We start from the raw sequence: 19,386 nt of genomic DNA, 5'->3' as shown, positions 1-19,386 counted from the left end.
ATATTTATTGTGATATTTAATATAATATATGATATGCAATATAAAGTTGTTAATGGTAGCTTCAGAGCTTACAGGTCATAAACCAATAATAGAAGAGAAAGCCAAAATTAAGGAATGACAAGATGCCAAAGAGAGAAAAAGTCAATAATGTGGCAATTTCTTAAGCCTTCATATCTCTTAGTCTTCTTGAGGTGGTCCAGCTGCGGAGGTGGATTAACCCACCAAGAATGTTCCAGCACAAACCATTCTGCATACTTTCCAGCAAGAATGCAGCCAACAAATGTAATACCATCTTTGTTTCATGGATCAGGCAGCTGATAGAGAGGCTAAGCAGCTCACCTAAGGTTTTACATGGTGAGTAGATAACAAAACCAGGATTCAAACCAAGTGGCATGTAGCACTCAGGAGGGCTGTGCCAGACACATCTTCTGTGAACTGGCGAGCTTGCAATATTCTGACTAGGACTGTTGGTTTTTTTTTTTTCATTTTCTGAATGTTAATGTAACTCTGTTTTTCAGGGAGTTCTTCTGCAGAGACTAAAGGGTTTGAAACACAATGTGAATACATAAACCCCACAAGGCAAAGGCTTTTTCTGAAGGTATGGCTCTAAGGAGTGGAAAAACCCCTTGTGAACTTCCGTTAAATGAATTAAACAAGGTGGCCATTAGACCAAGGTGGCTTTAATATCTCAGCAACCTACTTAAGCACACCCAAACCTAAACATGTAAATACCTCGATTAAGAAATTGAAACCTAAGGATGGCCAATCTCAAAAACTGATGAGGTTTTCCCGCCTAAGGCAAGTTTAAGCTGTAGCCAATCAAGTCACTGTTTGGCTTTGTTCCACCTCTTCTCCGTGATAGTGTCTCCTAGTTCCTGGTGATGGGGTGCCCCCAAACACTTCCGGGTGGGCGTTGCCTGACTCAACTCAGGGTTTGCTCAAATAAACTCTGAACTTTAAAATAAATGCCTCAGTTTATCTTAGAACAGTTCTGACCTGAAGAACTTTAAGATAATAAATTTGTGTTGTTTTAAACCACAGCTTGTAATGATCACAGCAGCCATAGGAAACCAGTACAGAAGGGATACTAGGAATAAGAACAGCTAACACGAGCCAGCACTATGCCCTTGAGTATCTTAACTCCTTTAATCCTTAAACCAACTGTGGGTGTATTTGCTATCTGGACTTTAAGCCATTTTGCCATACTGAATGTCCTTTTCTACCTCTGCTTTTCTATAGCTGACTGATAAAAAGCTTTAATTTTGTCATTACGGTTTCCTTATGCATATAGCCAAATCTTTTCTAGAAAACTTCTCATGGAAGAAGTTTCCTCTCTTTGCCAACAAAGAAGTGAAGGCTGACACGGTTCCACTTCAAGTGGGTTGAATAAAAATTGGTCTAGGCCCCTTTAAGGCCCCCTGATTACCAATGGATGCTTCTTATCCTTTACAGTTTGCTCTTAGGATAGTCATTGACTTGTTTGAAGGAAGGTTCCATGGTATTTTCACTGCCGAAGTTGAAGCTTGGACTAAAATCCTACCTTCATCATCTCTGGTGATGAAGTTTCTAGCCTGAAGTAATGGAAACATCAGTGATATGACATTCCTGGAATCTCTCCTCTTCTCTCTGCAGGGAAAGCTAGATTTGGGCTTTGGATTTTTGCAGCATGAAGTTCCTCCCTCACTAATGCTGCGTCAGCAGGAAAATCCACCAGAGACTCTAGGCCAGTGACTGTATTGATGTGAATATAAAATTACCATGAATATAACAAAGTTTTTGTATTCTGGGAAAATTCTAGGAGTTTGGAGAAAGAATCTCTATTAACTTGCAGGTCAGTATGCTATTATATTAGGTTTTCTCTGTCTTTCTCTCCCTTTGTTTCCCATTTATTTCATATAAAGGGGAAAGGGCAACTGGGCTATCATTTCATTTAAGAAACAATGATCATTTGTTAACAGGAAAGTCATTTAGCCAAGACTGTAAGGTACAGCTTATCAACACTGTTAAGAGGGAAACAAAGGTTTGTTTGACTTTGTATCTTCCATGAGTCTTACAGAAGATTCAGCCTCTTGAATCTTGAACTCTCATCTGAATTATTGCATCAGCTTCCTACCCTTGTAAGGTCTGTCTTCCTTTTTTGGCTGTAAATTCCTCTGCGAAAGCCCCTAACCTTCTTTATCTTTGTTTCTACAGATCTCAGGCAATTCCAGACACATAGAAGGCACTGAGCACTCTCTGAATGTAATGCAAGTTGACTAACTGTATACATTCATACACGAGTGAGTAAAGTTCATACTTTATCAGTGTTAAATCATTCCAGGTTGTAGCTGAATGCCCAGTGCAAAGGCTAAGTGAGCTCAGCGATCGTTTATCAAATATAAATGAAGGTAAGGCTATAAAACCTGTGCCTTACCCAGCCTTCCTCAGGACACGTGCACAGCCAGCCCTGTTTTGGTGACTTCATTCCCTACTTAGTCATTGCAGTACAATTCAATAAGTGTTTCTTGTGCTCTGATGGAGATGCTAAAGAAAAGAATAGCAATGCCCTCACCTTTATGCAGTCCACAACCTGCACGAAATAGTTCAACCCCAGTAACCAAGTGACAGTTACGTTCCCGACCACTTCATGCATTCTTGCCTTCACAGGTAAACCACTCTCAGGGCAAGTAGAAAGACTCTCTAAGAATAAGGGATACAGGCCTAACAAAGAAAAGGAGGAGAGCAAAACAATAGAATGAGATAATTGAGAGTAAAGAAATTCTACAGGGCAAAGGATTAACTTGGAATTGACAGGGGAAGAGAAAACAGCTTTCTCTGTAAACTCAGAATAAGAAAATATATTCAAAAACAGAACTCCAGAAAAGACTGTACATCTGCAATTTGGGAAGGTCACAATGAAAAGAGAAGAGGCTTCTGTGGTTTTTAGAATCCAGGGGTCTCTGATATCTGAGGGGCTGGTTCTGAGAGGCTTCTGGATAAGGTCATGGTTTCTCAACTGGACATAGAGATGCCTCCTGGCTGGGTGGCCTTGGTTAAGTTACTTGATCTCTCTGTGCCTCCATTTTTGTATCTATATACATAATGAAATTGTTAGGATAAATGAATCAATACCTGTAAAAGGCCTAGAATGATGCCTGGTGCATAGTAATTATTACTATAATTAGTATCTATTATTATAGCTTTCAGTTGTTGTTAGAACAATAATACGGCAAAATAAAATTCCAGCTAATTGTCAGACAACATTATTTCACTCATATATCAGTCAGGCCAAACAAATGAATAAACTGCAACTTCACTGACAAAAATGGAGTGAAAAGATCTTTGATCTTTGTCCTTTTAACCATCTTGTACAAACCAACTACTTATAGTACAGCTAAGGACATTGTAGGGGAGAAAAAGCTTCTTCTACCCTCTTATGTTCAGTATCTGGTGACTTTGAATTAAATTAATAAAAACCAGTTTACAGTTTAAAAAAAAAGGTTTATCTCATATGCATAACAGAGCCAAAAAGAAAAAAATAGCTGGCTTATGAAATGATAAAGTTGAAGGCTTATATACCTAACTTTCTGGAGAAATAGAATGAAGAGAAAAGCTTCCATGGGAAAAACAAATAGGTCTCTTTAAGAAAGACAAACAGATTTTTAAAACAGTTGGGAGATAAGAAAGTTTGTGATAAAGTTTGTCTATACAGGTATGAGTGGTATTGTTGTCTTTTTCTGGGCCAGAAAACTCCCCTGTCCTAGGAGATTTATGGTAGCTTCATTTCCCAGAAATTGCTGCTTTTAGTCAGATAAGGGAGGCTTGAGGAAGCTTTTTTCTGCATCTGTTGAATCTCAAATGTCTTCAGCTTAAAATAATCTTTACGCTCATTCTGGAGTACATATGGGTCTCCACAACGTACACACAAAAAGCTTAGTGGAATGCTCTGAATAAGACTTTTTGTTGTTGTTTTGCTGTTCTTTTTACAAGGCTTTTTTTTTTTTTAATTCTCCTTGGAGATTATAATGGTTATGGTCACACGACAAGTAAAATCAAAAGCAGGACAGAGAATGCTCTGATGGCTGGTTGGGTCCCCTGAGATCACAGCATGGCGTACCCCTAACAATACGTTCAGTATACATGTTAAAACATGTTGATATGCTAATAAATATAAAGTGTTACATATGTTACAAAATACAACGTGTACATTTGAATTACCCCCAAAATTCATTTTCAAAGTACTTTTAAGGAAAAATCAGGGCCCTGGAATCTTTGGTTCTCTTTTCTTCTCTGCTGCAAATTCAAGCTGTGGTTCTGGTTGGTGGTGAAGGGCGAGTGTCACCTGCGGGTGGCGCTGCCGCAGCGGGCCTCTCCCCCAAGGTGACCCGGGTTAGGTTCTGAGGCCGAAGGGGAAGGCGAGCAGGTGAATGGGTCAGAGCAGCCTTCTCTTTCTCATGCTGAACTTCTCCGTTTTTGCCGTTCAGTCCTCCTCATTTGCCCGCAGCCGCCTCCTTTCCTTTTATCCATCCTCCTCCCGCCATGGCTGCCTCTTCCTCTGGGGCTCCCCGCATCCCTCCTTAGCATTCCCACCAGCAGGAGTGTCGCCTCCATCAGCTTCCTTCTCCTCTCAGCCCTGAGTGGCGATCTCTGAGCCGACACAGTGGACAGGGCATCCCATGCAGCTGCGTGAGGCTGGGGACTCCCGTGGCAGCGCTGTGGACGTGTGTGGTGGTGGGGAGGTGGCTGCGGGAGCGGGACCGGACACACTGCAACAATGGCTTTTGGAGCAGCCAGTATAATACAGCTGTTTCGGGGGACACTCAGGCAGACATAATTGCCAGGCCTCATTTCATCATCATTTCAATATCCATCTATCAACATACTTAAGGGTTTTCAGGTCCATGTTTTTGCTTTAAAGGGTCCAGCCTGCAACACCCAGCAAAGGATGTCTGTTGAGTCCCCATCCTGCCCTCTTAACCCCTTCAAAGAACTTCCCATTCACCCAGTTATCCCAATGCCTGATTCTCCCAGCACTGTATGCCTCTGAGATAAGGAAAGAGAAGCACAGAGAGGCCAGGGGTCTTGACCCATGTCCCCCACCCACACTAGTCTGCTTCAGGGTTCCCCCTCCTGAATCATCTCCCTCTACACAGGTACTAACCACAGCCTCTCTAATGGTAATGCTCTCTGGATTCAGGGTGCAGAGAGCATGCAGAAGACAGGACACCCAACAAATAGACACTCTGCCTCTTTAAGAAGCAAGTGGAGATGCAGGTTGTTTCTGCCCAGTTTTCCTGGACCTTCATGCTTGTCCTTCCCTGGTGTCCCCCCTCCACAGAACTCCCTGCTGTCCCAGAGGAAAGAGATCTTGTACCAGTCCTTCCTCCCTGGGGCATTTGGATTTAAATGGGGCCTTTAGAAAGCTCTCCTCTTCATAAAGAAAATGTTTTTTAAGTTGCCATTCTTTCTGGCAACCCTGAAGAGAGGCCAGGATCGTGGGGGGCCTCCCCACCCAGTGTAGGGACAACTCAGGGTATTTGTTTTCTTTCAGGATGGAAATGCTGCTAGAAGGAAGGTTGGAAGGCCTGGGCTCTAGGCTTGATTCCTCTCCGAGCCATATGGGCATTCACCTTCTCTGAACCTCAGTTTTTTCATCTGTAAAATGGGAACAATTTCACTGTAATGTTAACTGTTAACGGTAACATTCATTCGAAGATCAAATAAGACTATGTCTATGAGAGTGTTTTGAAGGCTTTAAAATGCTCCACTTGAAGACCAGGATAATTTATTGTAATGTAAATTTGTATTTTATTTACTGTGGGAAGCCAGCCCTCAGCTTCTGCAAGATGCACAGCTCTTCCTATCTCCAAGGAAGGCTAAAGTTTCCCCAAGATGGGGTGGGCCTTTGAAACAAGGGGGCAGCAGTACAGGGTGACTGTAATGGATGCTCTGGCACCTTACCCAGATCCCCACTTCAGGACCAGGACACACATCTAGCTCCCAGGAGGTTTGGGCCCTGGTGGCTGCCTTGTCCAAGCCTACACGCCCTTCCTGGAGGTAGCCTGCATCCAAAAAATGGTGAATTCAGTTCAGAACAACCTGGAAGGGCTACCCCAGCTCCAGAGCTCCCAGGGGATAAATTGAGACCTATAGAGACAGTATCACAGCCCCATGTCCCCATCTGCCCAAAGCTCCCTTCCTTACTCCCTCAAAGATATTGTCTCAAAAGCACTTCCTTGCAGACTTCCTGCATGTGGCTCTTCATCTCAGTGTCTGTTTCCCTGACACTGGGAAAGGGCTGTCAGGGGTTCCAGGAGGGCTAGACACCAATCTCAGCTCAGCACCTGGGGGAGAGGGCAAGGTTTCATGAGAAGGGCTGCATCTCAAGGAGAGGGCTGTGTTGTACCACAGAAAATCAAGGTCTTCTTGAAGACTATATCTTCACCTTCTCCCTCATCTGCCTAAAGTACATATGTTGAATTATGTCCACATTTACTGACAAAGAATGCATGATCTCCCTCAAAAGACACCAGGCATTTGTTTTGTCTACAGCAGGGCCCCGGTATCTTCCTCTGGGTTCATGCCTACCGTCTTGTGTGCCTTGGAACACAATCTTTTGGGAGCCCTCTACCCTCATGTTTCCCTTGGCACCTAAATAAATTCCCAGGGTTATTGCCAGAATTCAAATAAACAACCCTGAGCTTAGCGTGAACTGAAGAGAGAAAAAACATAACCTCAGATAACCCTTTCTTCCCATGTTAGGTACAAAGACCTTTTAGCACACGGCCCAGTAGGATTTCATCTTAAGATATTTATGTTCCCTACACTACTTATCTTGAACTAGAGCCTCAGAGCCAGCCCGCAAGGACAAGTCAGGGACAGTCATTTATATTATGGTGCTGACAGACCCTGTAGGTGGGAGGTGGCTTGTGTGACAGGATGCGGTCAGAACAGATGCCTGTAAACTAGCCATCCTGGTTCGCACTGGCAGGGCTGTCCCCGCAGAGACTGTCTCACTGACTCTCAACACCAGTGACAGGCACTTCTTAGCTCAGTTCCCCCAAAAGCAAAACCTGGGGGAAGCATGTGGGAGCAGGGAGTCCATCTGGAGGTGATCCCAGGAACCAGGAGTGCAGAAGTGGGGAGAATGAGTCAGGGAGGAGGGAAGAGCCAGCAAAGGCATGTTAATGAGCTGATTACCCCTGATGGGAAACTGAGGCTGAATAGCCCGGGCCCTTCTAAAGAACCATCCAGAAACCACATCAGAAGTGCTCCTGCCAAGGACAGAGGCTATAGTACTTAACCATCAATCTCACCGCCATTAGATGAACATTGCTCTTGGGGGTGTTAACTCCTTTGCACATTCAAGTGACCTGAATTTGGCTAAGTGATTCTTCCACTGTCTTAGAGAAAGCAGAGAGCAGTTTCCAGGTGTGCTTTGTGAAGGATGCTGGTAAAGTGTGTGAACTGACTACCAACGGTGCACGGAAATCAGATGAGTTGAGAGGATGTGACATAGTACGTCATGAACATCTGCCACAAAAGCTTAATAGAAGTATATGAAGTGCACCACAGCAGGTACCCACACCCCCTGAAGTCTTAAATTACAGTAGAGAGTGTATGCTTTTTGTCTGCCCAGCATTCCCTCCCTTGGGGAGCCATCACTGTGTTCATCTCATTGTAATTGTGTTTATTCTATGTGGTAGGAAGAATAACAGCCCTCCAAAGATATCCATGTCACAATCCTGGAACCTATAAATTTATTAGATTGTGTGGCAAAGGGGAATTAAGGTTACAGAAGGAATTTAAGATCGCCAGGCAGCTGACCTTAACATGGGGGATTATCCTGGATTATCTGGGGAGCCCAGTGTAATCACAAGGTTCCTTATAATTGTAAGAGGGAGACAGAAGAACTCAAACCAGACAGCAGGCACGGATGTTACTGGCTTTGAAGGTGGAGGCAAGGGGCGTGAGCCAAGATAAGTGATCTCTGAAAGGTGGAAAAGACAAGGACATGGATTCTCCTCTAGAGCCTCAGAAAAGTAGGCAGTCTGGCCAACACCTTGAGTTTAGCCCAGTGATTCTCATTTTAGGCCTCTGATCTCTGGAACTGTAAGATAATAAATTTGTGTCATTTTAAAGGCTTGTGGTAAATCATAGCAGCAGTGGAAACTAATATACTCCATATGCTTTAATGAGGATTCCAGGGGTGGAATCTTGATCCACTCATCTGTCACCAGATCTACAGTGATTCAGTTAGAACAAGCACATAACCAGGCAGGAATAGGCCTTTCTCAGTCCTAGGACTGGGATCTGTGATGGCCTCTATTGTCCTTCCCATTATAAGGACCCTTGTGATTACATCAGGGCCACCAAGATCATAGCTAAAAGGGTGAAAGCATGGAGGATGGCTGCCTGTAGGGAGTCTTCAAAAGCCAAGCCTGGAAGTGACACACTTTATGTCCACCAACCTTCCATTAACCAGAATGTGGTGCCCCAGCTCTGCCTAACTGCAAGGGAGGCTGGGAAATGTGGTCTCTAAGTCCCAGGAGGAATAGGGAAAGGATTTCAAGAGCAGCTAGATGTTAGGTGTCTCTACCTAATAAGTGTGGCCAGGAAATCCCTCCCTTTTTAATTGAACTGGAATTAATATTCATGCCAATAGATTTACCATAAAAATAGACACTTATTAAATAAGGCTTCTCAAAGAGCCCATGGTGCCCCACCTTTTCTTGAGCAACTAGACCTAGAGTATTGTATCAATATTTTTGTTTTTGCAGAGTATTTATCGAGAAGAAGGAAAGAAGGGCAGCTACTGAGGGTAGGAAGTACTATTAGAAAGCCTGGGGGATTTTTTTCCACTTGCACACACAATCTGCAGGGAAACCCAGCCCTGGGTCAGTGCCAACATGAGCCACAGTTGTTGAAGGAATGTATCAGGTAGAAGAGAGACTGAGGACCACCAATATACATTTATCACTCCACCCACAAATCTGCTCAGAATTTATTATTAGATAGATGCATATAATGCTGCAAGTCAGATCACAGCCCCTAGAATACAGCCACATTCATAAAACCAACTAAAACTGCAACTAAAAGGTGTCCGATCATACTTGTTATACCTTTTTCTTCCCTATGGACCCACTGGCTGCCTAGTGCAATGTGTGGACCTCCTTACAAGAGTGTTTTTAAATTCATAAAATGAAAACATAGGGATACAAAGGAAGCCAATTATATTGAAATGCCCTTCTCAAAATATTAAGCAATAACAAAATTATTTGATACATATGCTTCTTTATTAATACATTAAGTATCAGGCCTACAAAAACATGATTTTGAAGTAGTGGTGAGTCTGCAATCTGGAAATATCTGTGTATTTTGCATCTATGACAAGCAGAAATGCCAAGATATTAATGCCCCAAGAGAAGCTCTCAATCACTGATGACAGGGATTCATCATCCCCCATCCCCTTGTCCCTTGAATATGGTAGTTCTGAGGCATATTCTACACTGTTTTCCAGTGTTCCTCAGAAGGGCTAAGCTCCATTTGTCAACAATGTTAGCTTGCTGGAAAATTCATTTTTATTGACCTCTTTCCTTGCCCTGTCTCAGTTTCTGACTCCCCCACTATTTCTTGAGATTATCACCTAAGACAGCTACTTGCTCTCAGCTCTTTTTCTCAGGGTCTGCTTCTGAAGGAATCTGACCTAAGAAACTGTTCCTTCAAAACCCACCTCAAACCCTTCCTTCTACAGTATCGTTCTCCACTTCCCTCTGCAGAGTTGGCTATTTCTTCTGCCTATCATCTGGGACACACTCCTTAGAGTAACATTGCCCCCAATCCCTTGCAGCAGTCAGTTTGCACTTTGGTATGAGTTTTCTATTTCCACTGTAACAAATACCACATGGTGGTTAAAACAAAACCCATTTATTACCTCACAGTTCTGTATGTGAGAAGTCCAGGCACAGCATGGCTCAGCTAAATCCTCTGCTTAGTGTCACAATGCTGCGATTACAGTGACAGTATGGCTTTGTTCCCATCTTTAGTTCCTGGAGAGGGACTGGCTTCCAAGCCCATTCCGGGTATGGCTGGGTTCAGTTCCTCATGGTTGTAGGACTGGTGTCCCAGTTTCCTTGCCAGTTGTCTGCCAAGACCTGGTCCTTGGTTCTTCCAGACTTCTTGCATTACTTCTCATGCTTGCCATGTGGCCTCATCCAGCAAAAGCAGGTCAAGTCTTTCTTATACTTAAAACCTCTCCAACTTTTTCTTCTGCCACACCTCTCTGACCCCAACTAGAGAAAGTTGTCTGCTTCTAAGGGTTTTGTGATTAGATTGGGCCCAGATGATTCAGGATAATCTATTTGAAGGTCATTAACCTTAACTCTATCTGCAAAGAGCCTTTGTCATGTCATGTAATATATTTACAGGTTCCAGGGATTAGAAGTGGACATATTTGGGGGTTGTTCTGTTTACACCATCAGTCTCCCTCACTTTATCAGTTACCTATTTCTTCACCAAGAAACCACCTCAAAATTCAGTGGCTTCAACCCACAAGCATTCTGTGTCCTCAGGAGTCTGCAGCTGGGGCTGGTCTCAGCTTGGCATTTCATGTGCTGGAGGTACCAGTGAAACAAAGCCTCAGTTGCCCACAACAGAAAGCCACGCTTGAACTCAAGTCTTTATCTTAGGGCTGTTTCCAGCACATATTTAATATTTTCCTTATCATTCCTGTTGCTCCCTGGGGTTGTCTTCTTAGGGTGTTTCCACCTGCTCTCACTCTATCAGCATGTACATTACCTTGCAAAATGTTTTTTGCCGTTATTAAAACAGACCCCGCTTCTGCCTCACTTGATGGCCCACACTCAAGCTCTTCTTTTGAATCAGAAATCTATCTTTATGGTTAGATTTGTCTTCCTCTGGCCCTTTGTTTCCTCACAGTTTGAGAAAAATAGTTCAAGCATCTAAATAAACTTCATGCTGAGGCTACTGATTTTCATATCCTAATTTTCTCTGCCACATTCAGTAACTTCCTCTTTTTTTGTAAACTCCTGGTCTGAACTTGAAAGCACTGGTTGGTAACCAATTTCTCTTTCTTGACAAAGAAAGCCCTGTGTGCATTCAGTTTCCTGTTCTGTTACATAAAACTCCTACAGTCATTTCCTCCTCGTGCTGTACAAGCAATTTATATCAAACTGCGTCTACACACAACAATATAACGCTTGCAGAAAATCTTAGGATTATAGTTGTTCTGCAGAGCCAGAGTCTAAACACAGAATGTTCTCACTTATATGTGGAGTCCCAAAACCGAAAAAGCCAAACCTAGAAATAGAGATCAGATTTGTGGTTACCAGGGATGGGGGTTGGGGATTACAAGAATGGAGGAAGGTGGTCAAAAGGAAGCAACTTCCAGTTTCAAGATAAAAAAGTCCTAGGGATGTAATGTACAACACAATGACCACACCTAACACTGCTGTATGATATACAGGGACATTATTAAGAGAGTAAATCCTAAGAGTTCTCATCACAAAGAAAAGAAAACCCCTTTTTTTCTTTTTCTTTTGTTTTTGTATCTATTTGAGATGCTGGGTGCTAACTAAACTTATTGTGGTGATCATTTCACAGAATATGTAAGTCAAATCATTATGCTGTACACCCCACTTATACCCCATGTTGTATGTTGATTATATTGCAATAAGACAGGAAAAATAAACATAGAATGTTAGGATTTGAGGAGCCATGATTTACCTCTACTTTTGAAAAAATATCCTCAAGGGGTGGAATTATAGGTAATTTAATTTTTCTCAGTTTATTTTTCTGCTTTTTCCAAAATTGTATAATGGTCATGTTTCACCTGTATAGTCAGAAAAAAGTAAAGGGTGTTCTTAAAAGAAAACGTAATTACTCAATCAGACTCTCTAATATCTTACGTAAAAAAAAAATTCCTATTTTAGATGGACAAGCCATCTCTCTTTCCAGACAGAAGCCAAGGTCCAGAGTGGTTGACCTGAAGCTGTCTGGACATTTAGTGGCTGATTAGGGCCACTAATGCCTGGGATGACCCTACACATAGGTCTTATCATAATGTGGAAACCTCCAGAAACTGTCTCTGAGACAAGGACTCAGAGTAGTAGTTATATGGGAAATAACCCCAGGAAACACCAGTACGAGAGGGCTGGAGGGTGGAGACGTGAGACAGGGAAGGGAAAGCAGCCACCCAAGGTGAGTTATCAAGGGAGCTACCACACAGGGAAGAGAGAGTGGGGAAATGCATCCCCAGGGAGCCACCAGGAGCCAGAGCAGACCCACAGGAGAGGAGAGACAGCAAGCGTGTTCAGTATGCCATCTGCCATCAGTCAGGCATTAAGGGCCACTCCCAGGGTAGTGACAGCTCCTGGGCACTCTGGCCCATCATGTCGGTGGGCAAAGTGATCTCTGGCAGCAAGAGGAAGTGCTGTCAGCAGTGGAGCCTGACCGCTGAAGGGGCAGGGTGAGGGGACGTGGGCAAGCAATACAACCTCTGCCTCAGGTGTACAGGGAGGGAATGCAATTGTGAACTTGGAGGTGCATCTAGATCTCTAACTACGAAAACCATAAGCCTGCATTGGTGGTCACAGACCCTACATTCATGATCTTCAGTCATCTCATTTCGATGGATTCCAGAAAATGATTTATGAGAGGTAACACACTAATTCGCGGTACCTGATAATGCCTATGACAGGATTCTTTGGTTACAAGTGGCAAAACCCAGCTCCAGTCGGTGAGGGGAGTTGTAGGGTACAGTGGGAGGGTTGCTTCCTTGTGCAAGCAGAAAAGGCAGGGTGCAAATGTTTTGCAGTTCATCTGCACAGAGTGGGCACAAAGCTTGATATCTGTCCACCCAGATGAGGTGCTTTTTAAAAAGTTTTGTACTAGAACACCTATATGCCAGCAGGAGCCTTGCTGGGACTGCTGCGTTAGTCTATCTGGGCTGCTGTGACAAAATACCAGCAACTGGATGGCTTATAAACAGCCCAAGTTTATTTCTCACAGCTCTGGAGGCTGAGCATTCTGAGATCAAGGCGGCAGAAGATTCGGCGTTTAGTGAAGGCCGGCTTCCTGGTTCCTAGATGATCATCTTTTCATTCTGTCCTCACCTGGCAGAAGGGGCATGGGAGCTTTCTTGGGCCTGTTTAATAAGGACACCAATCCCATTCAGGAGGGCTCCACCCCATGACCTGATCACCTCTCAAATGCCCCACCTCTTAATTCCATCACTTTGGGAGTTAGGGTTGTCAACATAGAAATTCTGTGGGGACATAAACATTCAGACCAGAGCAGCTGCTGTAAGAAAGTACCAGAAAGCATGTGTGCTTGTCCGGGACCCAGGGTGCTACACCAGCAGAGAACTACTAGCCCTACAAAGGGCTGTGGGGGTACAGCAGTGGAGGATGAAGCAGTCCTGAGGGAGGGTGCCGGGGATAACGGAACGACCTGCTCTCTGCTCAGCAAACGTGTCAGAGATACGGGAAGAATGTACAATGGAATCTTGTCTTAAATAAAAAAACAGATTTCAGCATAGCACAGTCACACTGTTATCTGTTTTACAGAGGTAAAAGCAAATTTCACAACTTTCCTGAAATGAACACATGAAACACTTAGTTTTCTAAGCACTTTTGTAAGACTTTGACAGCTATTTGCCCTTCTTTTCCAGGGTGTTAAACTGGCCTCTGTCCATTACTGACTTTTAAACTGAAAGCATAATGTGGGCTGTTTGTAATAAAAGGAAATCTCTGATGATGGAAAAAAATATGTCAAAGTGTTGACATTTCTGTTTCACAAGTTTAGAGAGTTAAGCTCCTCTTCATAAAGCTCTGTGCTTAATAATCCATTTAAGGGTGAGTTAAAACAACATGATTTGGAATGAAAAGAGTCATTAATTTGTGTTTTAATTAGACATATTCTCTGGTTTGTTGGGATGTGATAAAACAAACATATCAATGAATACCAAGAGTTCTCTAACACAGACTGCATCTGCTTCTCATCCCCAGCCTAAAATTCTTAGTCTCCTCCCCCAAAGCAACTACTTCTTGTTTCTAGAATATTGTCCCTAAAATATCCCAAGCCTGTATAAGCATGTTGTATCTTTTAAATTTTTAAACAAACGTAAACTCTTCAACACCTTTTGTTTTATATCTTGTCTTTTTCACGTGGAAAAAAAATCTTGGAGCTGGTTTTATAAGGGACTTTCCTTTCAACAGGAGCCCTCAAAAGTGACGAAAAAAGCAAGAACCCAAGACTATTTGGGAGTTGTTTTCTTGTGAAATGGATTAGCAAGCATTCCATCATGAAAGCATCCAGCACACCCATGAGCTATATGTGTGGAAAACTCCAGGAATACAAGATGTGAGAAATCAGCTGGGGGCGTCTTTTACAATGGCCATTGACTGTGAACATAAGGAGCGCTAACATTCGCTTCATGGTAAACTGTTCTGTCCTGACCTCAGTGTCACCCTCGGGAATTATGAGGCACAGGAAAGTGAAGAGTGCTCTTTCTCAGGCAAATGCAAGTTAAAATAACAATGAGCTGTGATTTCAGAGCCATTAGAATGGCAAAGTTTTCAAGCCAGGTGACAGTGGTGAGAGTGGAGAATCAGAAAAGGGGACTTTTGTGCTTGGCCTGCGGGAATGCAAATTGGAATAATTACAGTAGGAAGCAATTTCCCAATACTTCGTAAAGTTAATATGCACATAATCTGAACTCAACAACCACACTTTTATGTATGTACCTAAGCAAGGTTTTTGTACCTATGGGTTGGCCATGTGTAAGTCAACCTGTTCATTGCAGCAGCGCTTGTGAGAGTGAAATGATGGGATACTATAGAGCCGTTAAAATGTATACATGAATTAGAGCTACATAGTGTTCAGCATGGATAACCATCAGAAATATAATGGTGAATCAAAAAAGCAGGCTGAGAGAGCATGTGTAAACATATGATACTGTTTATGTAAAACAGAAAGTAAAACATGCATACAATGCTTTGCTTTGCTGTGTACCCATATTCTCCAATTGCCAGATACACCTTCCAGCCTTCCCCACCACAGCTGGCCTAGGCACCAGTGGGAGTTTGAGGGGGGAGGTGAGGGGAACTGGGCCCCCTCACCGGCCCCCCTGCCTGCCCACTCCCTCCTTGACAGGCTGTGGGTCTGCAGAGACCAGTGGTTGGTTCACTGACCACCGCAGCTGCTGTGGGGCTGGGGGGCATGGAGAGGGGTAGCCCACTCTTGCAGTAGCTAGTGTTTCAGGGTCTCTCTAGCAGATACTTCTCCTCCCTCCAAGCCTAGGCAGGATAATGACTCCCTTCATTATTCTTGAGGTGCTTCACCCCACCCTTTGCTGAGTTCCCTTATCCCAGCTTACACATTTGCAAATAGAACATTTAGGAGCCTGCCTTTACTAGTCTACCTCAATCAGCCCATTTGCATGTGCCTGCAGAGGTACTGAACGGGGCACACATTTATGTGGAGAGACTTAAAACTGTGCCTGCTAAAGTTAATACTCAATTCAGGAGACTGGTTAACTCTGCAAAAGAAAGTAAAATTGAGCAGAGCTGGGGGAGGGAGGGCTTTAGCTGTATTTGCAGTTTTAAAAAAATACATTTTAAAACATCACATCAGAAGCTATGGTGGAAAAAATGTCTAAATCAGCTTAATCTGGGTGATTATACATGGGTGTTGTATAATGTTTTGATTGAAATATTTCTAAAAATATTTTCTTTTAACAACTAGATTTAGAAAGTGACACAATTCCTTATTCAGAATGACACAGGAGTGTCCCAGGAGGCCCAAGGCCAATGGCAGCAGATGAAAAGGTCTTCTCTGTGGTACCGGACTCTCTCTTCACCAACTCATCTTATAACGGCACAAGATAAGCTCTGACAGTTGGATGAGGCCACTCCACCCTGTCTGCCTAGAGGTTGTGAGAAAGTAAAGAAATGCAATTAAAACTAAGACGCTTGATAAAGCAACAGAAAATTGGTCCCCAGTCAACTCTGGAAGCATCAGCCCTTTGACAGCTGGTGTGTTAACAAAACAGATTATTTGTATCTTTTTATTTCTACAAATTATTGTTAACTAAGGCCTCAGCTCATTTGTTTCCATGTTGCTGAGAAAGTGACTTGTATAGCCAAAATAGACACAAAACTGGATTGACAGTTTCACAGTTCATCTTCCTTGAGTGAAATGTTTGTAACTCGAAATCCTAGAGTTTAGAGTCAAAGCCTGTAGTGCCTTATCTTAGTTACAGCTGTGTGTGTATGCACGCGTGTGCGAGGTTACAGTTTTAAAGTATTTTTATTATTTTCTATGGTATTTACACCAGTTACATTTAATCCTGTAAAAAAAGTAAATAATACAAAGTACAGAGTTGACAGGATAAGTCCCCTTGGCTCTTCCAGGCCTCCCCAAGCCTCTCTCTTCCCCAGAATGAAACACTGCTATTAACAAGGCGTGTTTTTCCTGGACCATTTTCTGTGCATGTATAGGCAAGTGCATCTAAAAATATCATTTTTAATATTAAAGTTTTGATACCATCCTTGCTGTTCTACAACTTGCTTTTCTCATCTAATAATATATAAGAGTTAGTAGTATTTCTTGAAATATTTCTCCCCTGCTGGACATTTGCATTTTTTTCCAGTGTTTTGTGACTCATGCCTCTTTTTATATATGCCCCTTTATGCAAGCGGGAAACTTTTTCTGGGTTATATACCTACAGTTGAAATGCAGGGTATGCACACTTAACGTGGTAACATATACAACTAAATTATCTTCAGAAAGGGCTCTTCCAATTATCAATAGTACATACCCTTGTAGACACTGAGCACTATCACAATTTTAAGAGAATTCACACCCTAACAAACTTTGGGTATTACCAAGTTTTAAAATGTTTCCTTAACTGATAGGCAAAAATGGTATTTTATTATTGGCTTTAACTTCTAACTTCTATTTCCTTGTTTTTTAGTGAGGTTCCAATCCTTTTATGTATTTCTTGGATGTTTTTATTTCAATTTCCATAATTGCCATTTTCTTTTGTCCAATTTATTTATTAGATTGTTTTTCCTTTTTTTTTTACTTATATGATATGTATATGTATAAAATGATTAAAATTCTTTTTCTACTATACATATTCTGCAAATATTTTCTCTCAGTCTATCCCTTGGGACTTTTACATTTATTTTTGGCATCTTTTGAATTGAGAAGGTTTTAATGTTTATAAAGACAAGTTCATCAGTCTTCTTTTTGTTTTCTTAGGCTGAGTCCTTCTCACTCCCCACTTTTAGGAAAAAAATATAAGTGCATATACATATTTATTGTGGAAAATACAGGCACTACAGGTAAACAAAAATTAAAAGTAAAAATCAAGTATAATTCTATCTCCCAGATACAAAAATCATTGATGGTTGGGGTATTTCCCATTAATGTTCTAAACATGAGAACAGATATAAACTTTTTTCAAGAGAAAAACAGGGTCATTTTTTTAAAAAAGGTTCTGATGTAACTATCTTTTTAATGATTGGTGAACTGTTTTAAGACACACAAGAGTGTAGGTTAATTAATATATACTAAGGAAGGTATTGGTTCTTTACCACTCTAGGCTGGAGAAATGTAAAAGGGTCATTTCCAAGTGGTTGGTAGAATTCCTTTTCTATTTCAAGGGAGGGGAAAATACCCAGAAGAGCACAGGCAGCCCATTATTTGGGCAGATGCCTTTGCCCCACCAGACATTCTCATTACGCCTTGTGGTGTAAATGAAAAACCAAGATCATGGAACTAAAGTCTTGCCTTCCTGAGGCTCCATCTGAGCACTTAAGCCCCAAATGTTATCTGAACTTTGCCTGAGCCCCAAATTCTCATGGGTCTCATTTGCTGTCTTCCTCCAGGCACCAAAGAGGCTGGATGAAAAGTTTCTACTGTTTTCAAATGGGGACTTGCACTAACTGAGCTCCTGAGGCTGTTAGAAAAATAAATGAGTTTCAGACACTAAAAGAGGGAAAGCATTTTTTAGAGGAAAAAGATAATGTATTTTAGGAGCATTGTTTTGCTCTCATGTCCAATTACTGCACAAGCATAATTACAACAATGTAAAGGAAAGAAAACATTCATTGCTCCATTACCACCTGTTTTCACATTTTTAATGCCTTCCAGCAAAAGCAATATGTTTAAAAGAACAATTCAATTTCCTTCTTCTCTCTTAAAATCACTCCTGGTTCAGGGCAGGTTCTTTGTGAATTTCACTAGTGTGTGTACAACACCTCTATTATAGCATACATGTGTTCATTTCTGGCTATACACGTGATCTCTCTCCAGCTATAAACCAGTCACTATTTAATTCATGTATATTGTCAATTCATTGGGAAGTTTAAGGCAGAGGGGTATTGAAAATACTATGTTTTCCAATCACATTTCCAACCATGCTCTTTTCTGTCTCCCTTCCCATTACTAAATGATACCTACAGCATATGCTACTGTTGTCTTGACCCTGTGGTTCTCACCATTCACACCAACTGCTTTTCGATGCAAGCACTTGGAAGTTTTACCTGAGCTAACTCCAGGGAGGGCAGAGAATTAACACCTCTGGGAGCAGTCTTCAACCAGTAACTGATGGGAGTTGGTGGATAAATGCCCCAGCTATCTCACTCCTAAGGTAGGGCGACTCTGAGGATACTCTTCATACTCTGCCAGTGTTCCAGTGTGATTGAGATCTGGCTGCACACTCTTCTCTCATATCCATGGCTTGCTTCCTTTCTTTAAGTTGCTTCCATACTACGCTCCAGGAGCATCCTGAGATCATCTCCCAAATAAACTGTGTGCATGACCTTGTCTTCTGATCTGCTTCCAGAGGGGAAGTAGGCAGCAATGCTCATACAATCCATTTCCAGCATCTGGTTGTAGCTGGCTGGACCCAAACTGGCAGGGCATCTGACTGGGCCAATTGTGTTCTATCTCCAGGATTCTCATAGAAACAGAGAGGATGTTGGTTAGTGTCTGCAGGAAGCTGGGGCTCTCCCATGTGAACTCAGAAGCTTTGCGGGGGTCACAGTGTATCACATGTGTACAAGTACAGAGAGCCAGTCTGTGGGGTGGAGTGGATGGAAGGCGGGCGGAAGAAGAGAATGGGCAAGAGAATCAGAGATGAGAGACGGCTTCCTGTTCCAGACTCCCTCCCTTCCTGAAGTTCTCCTGCATCTGCTTCCTGGTCTGTGAATTAGGTCAGTATAGGTATAGTAAATAACCTTTTGTTTCCTCAAACTAGCTTGAATAACTTGTTACATACTACCAAACAATGAGTTAACAGAATATGAGCAAAAAGTTAGACTGGAAATCTGTGTTCTAAGGCTCTCCCACCCACCACCACTGCTCTACCCCGACCAC

General features: G+C 42.4%; 1 long non-coding RNA gene across 1 annotated transcript; it reads left to right on the top strand.

Annotated features, from left to right (window-relative positions):
- The first annotated feature begins 518 nt into the window (after positions 1-518).
- Positions 519-16,904, top strand: LOC108392436 (uncharacterized). The gene is made up of 5 exons (XR_001852007.3): positions 519-598; positions 1,633-1,831; positions 2,194-2,279; positions 14,217-14,437; positions 15,745-16,904. It is a non-coding gene; the product is annotated as an uncharacterized lncRNA (long non-coding RNA).
- The last annotated feature ends 2,482 nt before the right edge of the window (positions 16,905-19,386 follow it).

The sequence above is a fragment of the Manis javanica genome, chromosome 5 (assembly GCF_040802235.1).
Source record: "Manis javanica isolate MJ-LG chromosome 5, MJ_LKY, whole genome shotgun sequence".
Lineage (NCBI taxonomy): Eukaryota > Metazoa > Chordata > Mammalia > Pholidota > Manidae > Manis > Manis javanica.
Note: the sequence above shows the minus strand (reverse complement) of the source record. Positions and strands in the feature narration are given on the sequence as shown.